Below are 13338 nucleotides of genomic sequence, written 5' to 3'. Positions count from 1 at the left end.
TAGATCATTTGCAGCCTCACAGCTCATTCCGTTCTCCCAGAAACAATTCATAATCAGTGAGGAGAGCTATGGCTCCTAAGAGAACTGGGAAATTCACTGGTGCTCTATTTGTTCCCCACAAAGCGACTCCTCGGGAGCAGCAAAAGCTAGCTCAAGACAGTAGCCAGTGCTGAGTCAGCACTTGTCCTTGAACCAGAAATTCCAGAAGGGTGGGAAGCTGGTAAGTAGAGAAGGGAAGAAATAAGGAGGACTTGTAGGAAAAGAACATATCATATACTGACAATGGGTCTCCTGAGTGTATCAGTAATAAATTGGCTTTCTTCCAAAATGTTTCTCTCTTTCTCTCTCTGTAGTAAAGGAAACAGTACATTAAAGTGTTTTGTGGTCTATGGACAGTTTGGAAAATCACACATTTGCAACACTATTGCTCTATGAATTAAAGTTAAGGTCTTTTCCTTAAACAGAAGTAGTATTAGCTACATAGTCAACAGAAATTCTAACCCTCAGTAAAATTTTATGCCTATTGAAGCAGTTAAAGTGTTTCCAAAATAAGAGAAGTGAACATTTCTTTTGGTTTCCCTGGTGTAATATAACTGAATGTAATTATTTACCAAATATTCAGAATGAGAATACTTAAACTGAAATTTGATTTAAAAATTTAAGTTCTTCCTTGGGGAGGCAATGCTACTCAAACAAGAAATCAACATGTAATAGATGAGTTGTTTTAAAGGGATGGAAAGCAGTGGTTTGAATAACTTCAGGAAAGAGGTGTGAGTAGGATAAAAGAGATCAGTCACCATCTAGTTTCACTTACCTGTGTTTTGTCTGAGATTTTCAATGAGCACCTATAACTTTAGTAACTTAATATTTTAAGAGAAGAAAACCCAGTTTCTCTCCTTGCTATGCCTGACAAGAAAAAAGAATAAATACCTCCAGCTTTTGGAAACTTTACTATATTCTATAAAATGCATTATGGTTATTAGTTATAAGGTAGAGAGACAAAGAATCAGCTAAGGAAAAAAAAAAAAAAACTTCGCTAAACTAAAACATTTTCTTTGAGTTCTCAGAAGAGAAGAAATGCCATTCAGCTCCTGGGAACCAGATGAGTTCTGAATGTGCCTAAGGAACTGAAAAATTTCTTATAACTGTGACATGTCACACAACTGATACCAAACAAGGATGACTCTTCTGCTACATTTCAGATAAAGTCAATCTATAGTCAAGAATTATAGACCAAAAAATGCTCTGGACATCATGAGAGTAAATAATTAAAAGGAAAGAAATCATCCCAGCCCTTGGAAAGTATATGCTTTTACTGGTGAAGAAAGACAAATAAGTAAAAAATTCTTAGCAATGTAGTGTATAATAATTTTGAAATGAGTGGGACCAAGAGCACTCTACTAAGTAAAGGAAGAAATCATTCTTTCCAGAAAGAACATGGAAATCTTCAAGAAGAAGAGGAGACTGCAGTAATAGAGACTTGGAAGAAGTAGAGACTTTATTTGATTAAAGTGATAGAAGAAGGGCATTGGAGGAGAGAGAGGCATGGAAGGGGGAAGTGGTGATTCTGAAATTTTCCTTTTGTCCATAGCAAATGGGGAGCAATCTGGCAACTTTCGGCTAAAGAGATGTTTTGGAAATGTAGGGGAAAAGATCAATCTTTTCAAATGGGATAACAATCAGGAGGTTAACATTTAACAGTCCACTCATGAGTTTCCTAAATGTTTGTAGAGCAGGGAAACAAAGTAAGTAGATGCAAAAATTATTAGCAATGAAAACACTGACTGAACAAACAAGAAAATATAAAGGTAAAGAGAAAGAACTCAAAACTTGACTTCTGCAAAATGAGAAAAGTTATGACCCAAGGAAAATCACTTGGTGTCAGATGTGATCAATCTGTTCAAAAATGTTTAAAAGTAAATGAAAACATTGGAAGATATTCAGGGCAGAAGGTCAGGACTCAAGAATAGAGTAGTCCCCATCTAAGCTGGAATTATAGTTGAGTCCAAGGAGAACTTTCTAAAAACAATCTAGAGAAGAGAAGAGAAGAGCCAAGGACTACAAAGTGAGAAGTTGGTGGAAATCTCAAAGGAAAGGGACAGCACAGTGGGCAACAGGCACTACCGGCAGGAGGAGGGAGTGTCCACAGAGAGCAGCCTGTGTTAGGGGAGGAAAATGAGATAGAAAATGCTCTTGGGTTAGTCACCAGAGTTACTCTGGTAGATCACTAGAGACAGACAGCATGTCCTGAGGTCATGGCTACGTGCAAGGTCACTGAACCATATTCTTCTGTGCACTTCTGAAAAATTCCTTCTTAAGTTTTTGGAAATGTGAATGAGAGTGAAGGAAATGAAAGTAAAAGAATGAAGAGAAGCTAGATTAAGGACAACAGCAAATATCTCTTCTTCCCTTCTCCTGTACCCCGCCACCAATTTAAAGAAGTACAGCAGAGTCACTAAAGGTGCAGGCTTTTGTGCCAGACTCTGTGGGTTCAAATAATAACCCTGCCATGCATTACTCTTGTCTTGGGGTAAATCACTTCATCCTGAGTACTGACTAGGAGACCAGTACTTTATTTCGTGAATTCGAACTATGGGACAGGTCCTTTGCCTAGACTATTTCATTTAACCTTCACATTCTTAGGACATGGTCTCACAAATCAGTTTTCTAGTTCAGGAAGATCAGTGAGAATGCATGTGCCTAAAGTTATAGCTAAAGTCAGGAGCCAAACCTAGCTCTGTTGATTCTAGAGCCCGCGTTCTTCACTACTCAAGGATACAAACAGGGAATACCTGAAGGGAGGAGGTCCTTACATGGTACCCTTTGTTGGGTTCCTAAGCATAAGCACCATAACCGAGACATGAGTGCCTAGATCTTTGTATCTGACAGCTCTTATTTAAAATACATTCAAACCACAACTGTCTTAAAGTCAAAGTCGAATGCCAGCAAGACTCAGGTAACACATGATTTGAGGGCACTGGGGAGCTCACCCCAACTGTGAGATGGTTCTTGAGAATTAGTCATCATTCAGTACCAGTCAATGGTTGCCATGGCAAAAAGCAGCTCCATATTTATGGATCTTTGATTTTTCAAAATCACATGGGAGTGAGATTTTTACGGTGACAATTCAAAGGGTTCTAAAATTACTAGGTAAGGCAAACAAAATATTAAAGTCCTTTGGGTCGGGTCACTACCTCAGCATGACCAGACAAAGGTTCATTTCTACTCCAGTGTCATTAACAGAGCAGTGCTTTTCACATGTCTTTACAGTTTCTGGCAAAGAAAAAAAGTGCTCAGAAAATGGTATTCCAGGGAATGGTGCCTAAAACAGTAACTCCTATTTCCTTACGAAATAAATACCTTGTGGCACCTGCTGACATATTTTGTGTTACATTCAGCTTAACAAATAACTTGAGTGATGAACAGGTCCTACTGAGAGCATTACCAACACTGGTATATTCTCCATACATGCCAGATAGTGTTCTTGGTGCTTTCTATACAAGAACTCTTTAAGGCATCCCAAGAACTATATATTATTATTCCCATTATACAGAGAAGACAACTGAGACAGAGACAGGTTAAATAACTTGCTCAAGGTCACAAAGCTAGCAAGCTCCAGAGCATGAGCCTTTCACAACTATAGGCACTACCTTCCTAAATCTAAATGAGGACAGTCAGGGGTTGATGATGCTATGGAGTTAAACTGCCCTCTGATCCCTCAGAGGTGCTGTGATGACATACATGATGCTTTTATTTTTAGCATTAATGTCATCTTAACCACCTCAGCAGGAAGGAATTTTGTGTGGTAGGTATAAAATATCTCATATGTTGTTTTCCATTATCACTTTGCTCATATCAAGACCACCAATATATATTTATACAACTGTGAGGCATTATTCACAAATGTAAAAGTTCATATTATTTTAATTTGCTACTGGAATACATTAAGCATTGATGAATGCATACTCTACTGACTGAACCAGCCAGGTGCCCCCCGATATTTGTGAATGTAAGTACATGTATTTGTAGATGTACATATACAAAGTCTCCTGGAGGTCATAATATTATTCAAAGGTGGGGTGTGGGGTTTTTGTTTTGGGTTTTTTTTTTTTGTTTTTTGTTTTTTTTTTGTTTTTTTTTGATGTTTTAACCCTCAGTAGTCCATTACTGTATTTGATTAGAGGAGCAATTCCTAACAAAATAATATTAAGGGATATGTAAACATACCTACCAAGTTCTTAGTGTTCTCATCTACTCCCATATTTCAGCACCAATGTTTTAAAAGTTCCAGCCCTCAGAAGAAGAAACACTCATTTGAAGATGTTTGGATTGCCTTGGCTTTTTACAGTCAATGTGAGCTTGCATAAAACTAGAAATACAAGTTATTACTGTTTCCAAAAGTACTTTTAAATATCCCATGAATCATTAACAGCTCTCTCTCAATGTAGCCACATTTAATAAGCTGAAAACTATACCTTTAAAGAAAAATTAAAAGAGCTTTTTCCTCTACTCCCAACATGCAGGTAAAAGTCAATTACAAAATCGTTTTAGTCTAGATTACTACAACTGCCTCCCAAATTTTCTTCAGCATTCCCTTGAGCCCATGTCCAAAAGGACAGACAGAATGATACTTCTGGAAACTAAATGAGATGGTGACATCACTACTTTTCTTTTGCCCTTCAAAGCCGTCACCAAACCTAGAACCAAATCCATGCTCCTCACAAAAACCTTTTGGACCTGCCCCACTACCCCTCTCTCCACATTTTAGCCCACTTCTTATAGACACATGCTCAGTTCTGAGGGTAAGCTGAGCTTCTTCCTGGTTCAGGGTCTTCTCATACTCTGTTCTGCTGATAGAAAGCTATTCCCCCAATCTTTTATTGGCTAGGGCCATGTGAAGTCACTTCCACAGAAACATTCTTCCTGACTACCTAGCCTTAATTTGATCCCTAGAGTTATTCTCACTGTCTTCTTCCTTCTTTGAACTGATTTTGATTCATGATGATGCTTTTCCTTTTTGCTAACCTGTTGTTTGGTCTGTCTCTACCACTGGCTAGAATTGCACAAAGGCAGAAACTGTGTTTGTGTTTTCCCTACCATATAGGTGGAATGTAACAGAATGCCTAGAACACAATGAACATGTAGTCAAATTTTAATGAGAGAAATGAAAAAAGAAGGAGGGAGAGACGAGAAAGAAAGAAAAAAGGAGGGATGGGAGAAGGAAACTTAATTTAACCGCTATATTCATGCAAATGGAATTTTTTTTATCATTGGACTGTATGTGCAGACAGTGTGGATGTCCAGAAGATTCTCAAGTTATTTCTTACTTTTATTTGTCTACTCTTTTAACATACAAACTGGGCTGGATATGTAGGAAGAATTCCAAAGTAAAGATAAAATACAGTGAGTGGGGCCTAAAAGTGTTTCAGATCCCTATATTAAAATCAAAACTTATAAATCTGGTGTGTTGATAAGACCCTGGAACAGTACAAGTTTCTGTTTTTTGTTTTTTTTTAATGCAAAGACCATCAGGAAAAGACCATCACTTATGTGTAAGAGGGGGCTAGTCATTACTTTAAATGACCTGAAGGTATAGAACTTAACTACTAATTAACTTAATCTTTCAACCATATTTGTTGATTTCTACTGTACACAAGACTAATAATAATCGTTAAAAGAACAGGGGAAAAACAATCTTTAGATACCGCAATTCAAAAAAATTTTTACACTTTTTTTTAATACTTGCAGATTTTTAAGTCCTGCATTCCTAATTATCCATACATTGAAGATAACACTGGCATTTCATTCATCTCTTCTCGAAGCCTAATTTTTCCAGTGTAACTTTACAAACTTACGAGGTTTAGGGACTCATATCACAGTTTCCTGGATCTCCCCCTCCTCTCATGTACAAATACTAATTTTGTTCTTTGACTTCTGTCTTTACCTTAAAACGAAGCCTTCTAGAAGAAAAATGTTGTGAAAGTCTTAAGTGAAATTATTCCTATATACCTCTGTAGGTTAGGCCAAAAGATGTTTCTAAGGCATAGATATTCAGAGGTGGGACAGCAGACAGAAAGGAAGGGATGACTCAGCCCAACGCGCTGCTGAAGGAAGGGCCCTCAGCTATCAAGGTCCTCACACAAACCCCTGAAATCCGAAGGTTCATCTAAACCAATGTGGCATCACTGGTAAGTGCAAGTCACTGCAGTTTGCTGGAGGAAGTTAAGGTCTCTGTGAAGAAACTGGTCTTTCTAATAGAAAAACACATGTGCTGCCCTCTATAGGCTGTAAGAAAAAATGACTCAACCTGAAAATTGTGAAAAGGGAAAAAGTAAAGGGAAAGAGGACAAAAAACGCTTATATCCCATCTTTACTGTCCTTCTGACCTAACACATTACAATTAGTGTCAGACTTTAACTTTGAGAAGTAAATTACTATTACCTGGCTGAGATTCTGAATCTGATGTAAACAGTTCTCTCTGAAAACACAATTGTGGATCTTTTTCTTAAAAAAATGTTTCGTTTATTTATTTGAGAGAGAGAGCATATGGTGGGGAGGGGCAGAGGGAGAGAAAGTCTTACGCCCACTGGGTCACTGAGTGCAGAGCCTAACCAGGGCTCCATCTCAAGACCCTAAAACCACCGCCTGAGCTGAAACCAAGAGTCAGTCACTTAACTGACTCTGCCACCCAGACGCCCCTTTTATTAACTCTTTAACATACATTTTTAAAAAGGTTTTATTTATTTATTTATTTATTTGACAGACAGAGATCACGAGTAAGCAGAGAGGCAGGCAGAGAGAGAGGAAGAAGCAGGCTCCCAGCTGAGCAGAGGGCCCGATGCGGGGCTTGAGCCCAGGACCCTGAGATCATGACCTGAGCCGAACACAGAGGCTTTAACCCACTAAGCCACCCAGGCGCCCCGTTAACATGCATTTTAAAACAATTTGGAGGGTTCCTGGCCGGCTCAGTAGGTTAAGCTTCTGCCTTCAGCTCTGGTTAGGATCCCAGTGTCCTGGGATGGAGGCCTGCTTCTCCCTCCCCCTGCTCTTGCACTCTCACTCGCTCCTGCACTCTCTCTCCCTCTCAAATAAATAAACGAAATTTTAAAAAATAAAATAAAACAATTTTATTGAGAAAACTTACCCATTTTGGGGGGTATAATTGAACGTTTTTTAAAATTAATTTATTTGGCAGAGAAGAGAAAGCGTGGGGTGAGGGAGGTGCAGAAACAGAAGGCTAGAGAAACTTAAGCCGACTCTATCCTGAGGACAGAGCCAAAACTGGGGCTTGAACTCAGGACCCAGAGATCGCAACTTGAGCCAAACCCAAGAGTCCAACACTTAACCGACTGCACCACCCAGGCTCCCCAATGATTTTCTAAAATACATTTAATAAATAAAGATAAGTAAATAAATTTACACCAGGTTGTACAACCATCCCCATAATCTAATTTCTGAACTTCGCCATCACACCCAATAAGATCTGCCTTGCTAACTTAAAGCTAATACCCATTCCTGCCCCAGCCCCAGGAAACTGCCAGTCTGCCGTGGATCGCTAGAGATTTGCCCCTCATTTCATTTTTGAAATACGAAAGTCTGGAATTAAATATTCCCTAACACAGGAAAGTCTTCTTTTTTGTAATGTTTCTCCTTCAACTGTCCTGCATTGATCAATGTCATTAAGTGGGAGTTGAATCCCTTATCAAATGAAACTTTTGGGGGAAATACCTATAAATATCTACTATTTCTCAATGTCTCAATGCAGCATATGTTTAACCTTCCACAGTTTTGAAGGTGATGTCAAATCTGTCTCTAATGTCTATATAAAAATTGATCATGAGTATACTTTCCATGTGCTGCACAAAGGTCCATTTCAAAATAAGGTTGCACATCTTAAAGTTTGATAAAGGATTAATGGTTATTATATTTGTCTTTATTTGGTATGAGCATCCCATTTCTAATTGACTATTGAAAAAAAATCTTAAAACACTCCCTCCTTTGGTAATAAGCTTTTAAAAATCTCCATTTTTAATTTGTCAAAAGCTTTTTTATGGACAACTAATTTTCTTTTTTGTGTATAAAGTTGACACACTATGTTATATTAGTTTCAGGTGTACAACATAGTTATTTAACAAGTTTATATATTGTGTTATGCTCACCGTAAGTGTAGCAACCATTTGCTACCATGAAACATTATTACGATGACTATATTCTCCATGCTGTACCTTTTATTCTTGTGACTTACTCGTTCCATAACTGGAAGCCTGTATCTCCCACTCCCCTTTGCCCTTTTGCTCCACCCCTCCCCTCAAGCAACCATCAGTTTGTTCTCTGTATTTATGTCTGACTCTGTTTTTTGTTTGTTTCATCATTTGTTTTGTTTTTTTTTAGACTTCACACATAAGTGAAATCATATGGTATTTGTCTTTCTCTGTCTGACTTATTTCACTTGGTCTAATAACTTCCAGGCTGAAAACATTTTAATCCTAGTGGTGTAACACAGACTCCTCATAGAAACTGAGATTCCCTCAAGAGCCCAGATTCTCAGGAGATAAGATCTAGAACTCTACTCCCTTCTCTGGAGCAGGAATAGCATCTGAAATTTACCATGTTACCCTAGGCAGGGCACTTAATTTTATGTACCTCAGTTTCCTCATCCATACAATGGAAATAGTTTACGTGGATTTAAAAGTGCTGAGATATGTACCTTGAATGCAGCCCACGGTGCTATATACAATCAATACAATCAATATTATCTGAAAATTATTTTACCAAGGATAATTACCAACATTTAAAAGTATAGAATGGATCTGTGATTGGTAGCAGAAAAATTACTAACAATAGGCAGACTGAGGATTCTGAATCATCAATTTATAATTATTTATATCTCATGCATTGTGGATCTTCAGGACCAAGCTGCAGTTTTGGTTCACTTCCAAGCCTAAGGACCAAACCAAGAGGAATTCAAAGGCTGGTCTCAAAGAAGACAACAACGCACATCAGGGCACATCAGGGCACATCAGGGCGTATGTGCCAACAATATGCTAATGCCCTTTAATGCCTTTGTATGTTTTTTTTTTTTTTTTTTTTTTTTTTTTGCCTTAAGAGTTTTTCCCTCACCTTATCCAACTGGTAAACTGCCTACTTCACAAAGATCAGATTATGCAATCAAAGCAAGGTAGAAATGGAATAAATTTAGGTCTGGATAAATAAATTAAACCAAAGAAGAAAGCAAAGATGGGTGGGTATCAATAGTTCGATTTTTAGGTTTCTTTTTTTTTCCCTAAGCTTTATGTATGCTTTAAATGTATGCTTTAAAGCATTATTAAGTTAGGAACAGTACATATCTTTGTGAATCCACTTTAATTAACATAACAAGGCCTGCTGACTTACCTCCACCAAGGGCAGTCTCTAAAAGCACAAATCGGCACATTAATTGCGATTAATTCCTCTCCTTTCAAGCGCCAAGGAGCAGTTTTATAAACAGCAAAGTGTGTTAATTTAAACAAAATATAAAATACCAGTTCTTTCTAGGTGGTAAAGCTTGGTCTGCATATTTTCATTATTACATAATGGCTACCTTTAGGCCATAAACTGTGAGGTCATAGTAAGGTCACCATGAAGTGGCAAATGTAATAAGTGGGAAGAAAAGTAACTAGAGACCATATTTAAGATGACTTTTTCCTTAGCTGGGTAAATGAATGTTCTTTTAGTATAGCTCATTCAGTAGTGCCGCCTTAATATAGGTTTTCTTTTTAAACCACTCATCTATACTCTGTATCGTAAAATGTCTTAAAAATTCCATTCTAGTGCTTTTGCTCTCCCCCTTACAACACACAACCCAGAATTTGCTATGGCTCACGAGGTGAGATTTAAGTTAATGGTTAAAGCCATCCTTCACTTAGAACGTGTATGTACTAATATACAAAAGAATTATGGAATAGGTCACTGTTCTGACCATGAAGAATATGTTAAAATAAATAAGAGGAATAAAATAAAATGTCCAGGCTCTCTGTGTTTCTAAAGGACTTATCCTTTACACCAACAGTTAGTAAATTAATAGAAGGCATCGGTAATTTTAAAAGCTGTGTACCAACTACTTCACTACACAAAAGTACAAAGTCTGTAGAGGCAGAAAATAGCTTGAGATCTTTCTCTCTAAATGTGTTGGTCAATGTGATAACTGTTTTTCATTTATATACTGTTGATACCCAAGATACAGCAAATAATGTCATCAATTTCCTTCAATTACCTCATAAAGGATTCATTTGCACTCAGGGAATAAAAAGGTTGTGACAGTAGCTTCAGGATCACTCAGCAGCAAGAATCAACATTAATAACTATTCTCAGAGGCACAGAGGGAGGAAAAAACGTCATTTACTTAACATTCTTTAATTCTTTGTGGTATAACAAGACTATGTCAAGATTTAGGGTCGAAAAGCACGGTTCTTTTGCTCATGAGAAAAGCCTTTCATAATCTACACATTTTTCCTGACACTTGGAGTTCTGAGATCTCGGGCCACCTTTAAATGTGGTATCCCCCTGCTGACAGCTCTCAAACAGCCTTCAGAGGAAAAAGAAAATCCCAAGATTACTTTACTCCAGAGACTCCAAACAGCCTGGGCCTTACTGCATAAAGATGTCTCTTTATACAAGAGTTAGATAGTGCTGAAGAAAGTAACTTTTGTATGCCTATATTTTAACACAGGGTCATGGATAGCTCATTAAGCATTCTTCCTCTGGTTTGATTACATAAAGAGTTGGTTTTGTAATATAATAGCACGGGAAGGTCAGTATGGTTATGAGAGAAACCTTAGATGCTGTGACAAATCCAATAACTATCAGGGTATTTTGTTCATAAAAGTAAAGCATTTCTCAAAATATTTTGCTGATTTGTTAAGGTACTGGGAGATAGTATGCTGGCTGCTGGGCTGACCTTCTCCGTCACACTAGACAGCGTCAAAGGATCTGACAACTGTACAAGTTCAACTGGCTAGGCTGTCAACAGATTTTCTTAGAAGATACAGATTTGTCTTTCAGAGTAAGGTGGAGACCAAAACAAGGATATTTTAAAGCTGAGTGGCACAGGTATCAGCACTAAGGGGTGAGGGTGAAGACAAATACCAGCGGGCTACCTACTCAGGCACCTAGCTTCAGGAGTTCGGTAGAAGCGGAGCAGACGCACTTTTCAGGTAATCCTCCTACCCCCACCCCACCCCCAGGCCCCGGACCCCGATCCAGCAGTCTAACCATCTTAGCAGAAACGACTTTCCTCTCATGTTTATGTCTCCTCAGAGTCTTTAACACAGAGAGTGATTCACATCTCACAAGGCCAGGCGTCCTCGAAAGGAACATCAGAGGTTTCCAGCTACCTGACGCTGTGGCGACAAATATAGAGCTGCACTGCCCTCCAGAGGTGACTCCTTGGCAGAGACTCTTCATGGGCTAACGTGGTCAGGACCCAGGAGTTATGCTAAAGTCATCCTCTCTGCAATTGTACTTCTGCCTTCTCAAATGCTCTTTTAAATATATGCCTAAAAATCAGTAAAAACCTACTGTTTTCCCTCAGAGTATTACATTTCCTTGGCTCTTCCCTCTCATCTCCTTTCCTTTTGTCCTTTTCGAAAATAATATTTGCTACAGCTTCTGTTAAATGTTAAATATTAATTTTTCTGATGCTTCGGAGGGGCCTGTTTATTCATGTATATTTTTCAGAGACATCAGACTAAAGAGGCAGCCTAGGGAAAACTTAGCTGTTCAGAGAAGCCTCAGAGACGACTTGAGGGCATCAAAGGAGCTCCAGAGAAACTGAGTATTTTGGAGTCTAATCATATTGTCATCACTTAACTGAAACCTGAGGGGTGCCCACAGCTACTGTGAGAAAAAATACACATTTATTTTGAACACTTTTCTTCTTGAGCTTTTATTCTCCATAGTTACATAAACCACTTCTGTCTCACATGCCACCTCAACTAAGGGACAGTTTTGTGGATTGTCACTTTCCCTTTATTCACTATCAGTTCAAAATTTTTGAGACTTAAGGCAAAGCTAATAATTTCATGATAAGAATTATAATAATCAGTATGACTCAGTGACCAATGACTCAAAACACACAAGTGAAAAGCAGCAACTCTCAGACATTGAGCTGGGAAAGTTAAACTTTATCTCTTTATAGAACAAATATTTACATAGGGATTTACAAATAACAACTTAATTATCTTAACATGTTTGATAAAAGTATTATTGTTACTATTTATCTTTTACAGATAAGTCACAAGAGGTTAACATTGCTCAATGTCACAGAGCTGGGATGTGATGCAGCTGAGATTCAAACTCAAGTACTTTGGCTCCTCAGTCCTGGTTCCTGAAATTGAACTTAACTTAAATCATAACTTAAATATACAGATTTTTTTCCTCCCACATAAAAAAAGCATTAATAGGGGCACCTGGGTGGCTCAGTGGGTTAAAGCCTCTGCCTTCGGCTCAGGTCATGGTCCCAGGGTCCTGGAATCGAGCCCCACATCGGGCTCTCTGCTCAGCAGGGAGCCTGCTTCCTCCTCTCTCTCTCTGCCTGCCTCTCTGCCTACTTGTGATCTCTATCTGTCAAATAAATAAATAAATAAATAAATAAATAAATAAATAAATAAAATCTTTTAAAAAAAGCATTAATAAAATAAAATAAAGTACTTTAAAATAAAGTCTAATACTTAAAATAAAGTCTAATACTAATACTTTAAAGCTAATTCTTTTCAGGGATGCTTGTAAAAAATACAGAGCACATAGAAACCTTTAAAAATATTAAAACCCTGATAGATGGAAATACAGTAAGAAACAATGAAATTGTAAATCAGCTTTTTGATGACTTGTAAATATTTACTAGGTCACTATCGTAAAGGGATGGAATGAAAGAAAATATTGAAACAACATGGAAGAGTTTTAACTATCTTCTCCTAAAAATAAAAGCAAATTATATAAGGAAGTCAGCCATTGACCTATCAAAGTCAATATCAAAAGTGTTTTTTAGGGACGCCTGGGTGGCTCAGTTGGTTAAGCAGCTGCCTTCAGCTCGGGTCATGATCCCAGCGTCCTGGGATCGAGTCCCACATCGGGCTCCTTGCTTGGCAGGGAGCCTGCTTCTCCCTCTGCCTCTGCCTGCCATTCTGTCTGCCTGTGCTCGCTCTCTCTCCCTCTCTCTCTGACAAATAAATAAAATCTTTAAAAAAAAAGCGTATTTTAGCTTATAAATATCAAGCAGCTATTTTTCATTTTTCAAATAAATAATTGCGATTATTTTTCCACAGTAAAAAAAGAAATGCAAAAAACCCCACATGATTTATG

The 13338-nt window shown here is 38.0% G+C and overlaps 1 protein-coding gene and 1 long non-coding RNA gene across 9 annotated transcripts in view; one reads left to right on the top strand and one right to left on the bottom strand.

Annotated features, from left to right (window-relative positions):
- The window catches only part of HDAC9 (histone deacetylase 9), a 938635-nt gene that overhangs the window by 665213 nt on the left and 260084 nt on the right, over positions 1–13338 (bottom strand). The window lies entirely within an intron of this gene.
- Positions 10278–11959, top strand: LOC125081399 (uncharacterized). The gene is made up of 3 exons (XR_007121671.1): positions 10278–11192; positions 11296–11416; positions 11716–11959. It is a non-coding gene; the product is annotated as an uncharacterized LOC125081399 (long non-coding RNA).

The sequence above is a fragment of the Lutra lutra genome, chromosome 11, assembly GCF_902655055.1.
Source record: "Lutra lutra chromosome 11, mLutLut1.2, whole genome shotgun sequence".
Taxonomy (NCBI): Eukaryota; Metazoa; Chordata; class Mammalia; order Carnivora; family Mustelidae; genus Lutra; species Lutra lutra.
This window is presented reverse-complemented; position numbering and strand designations above follow the sequence as displayed.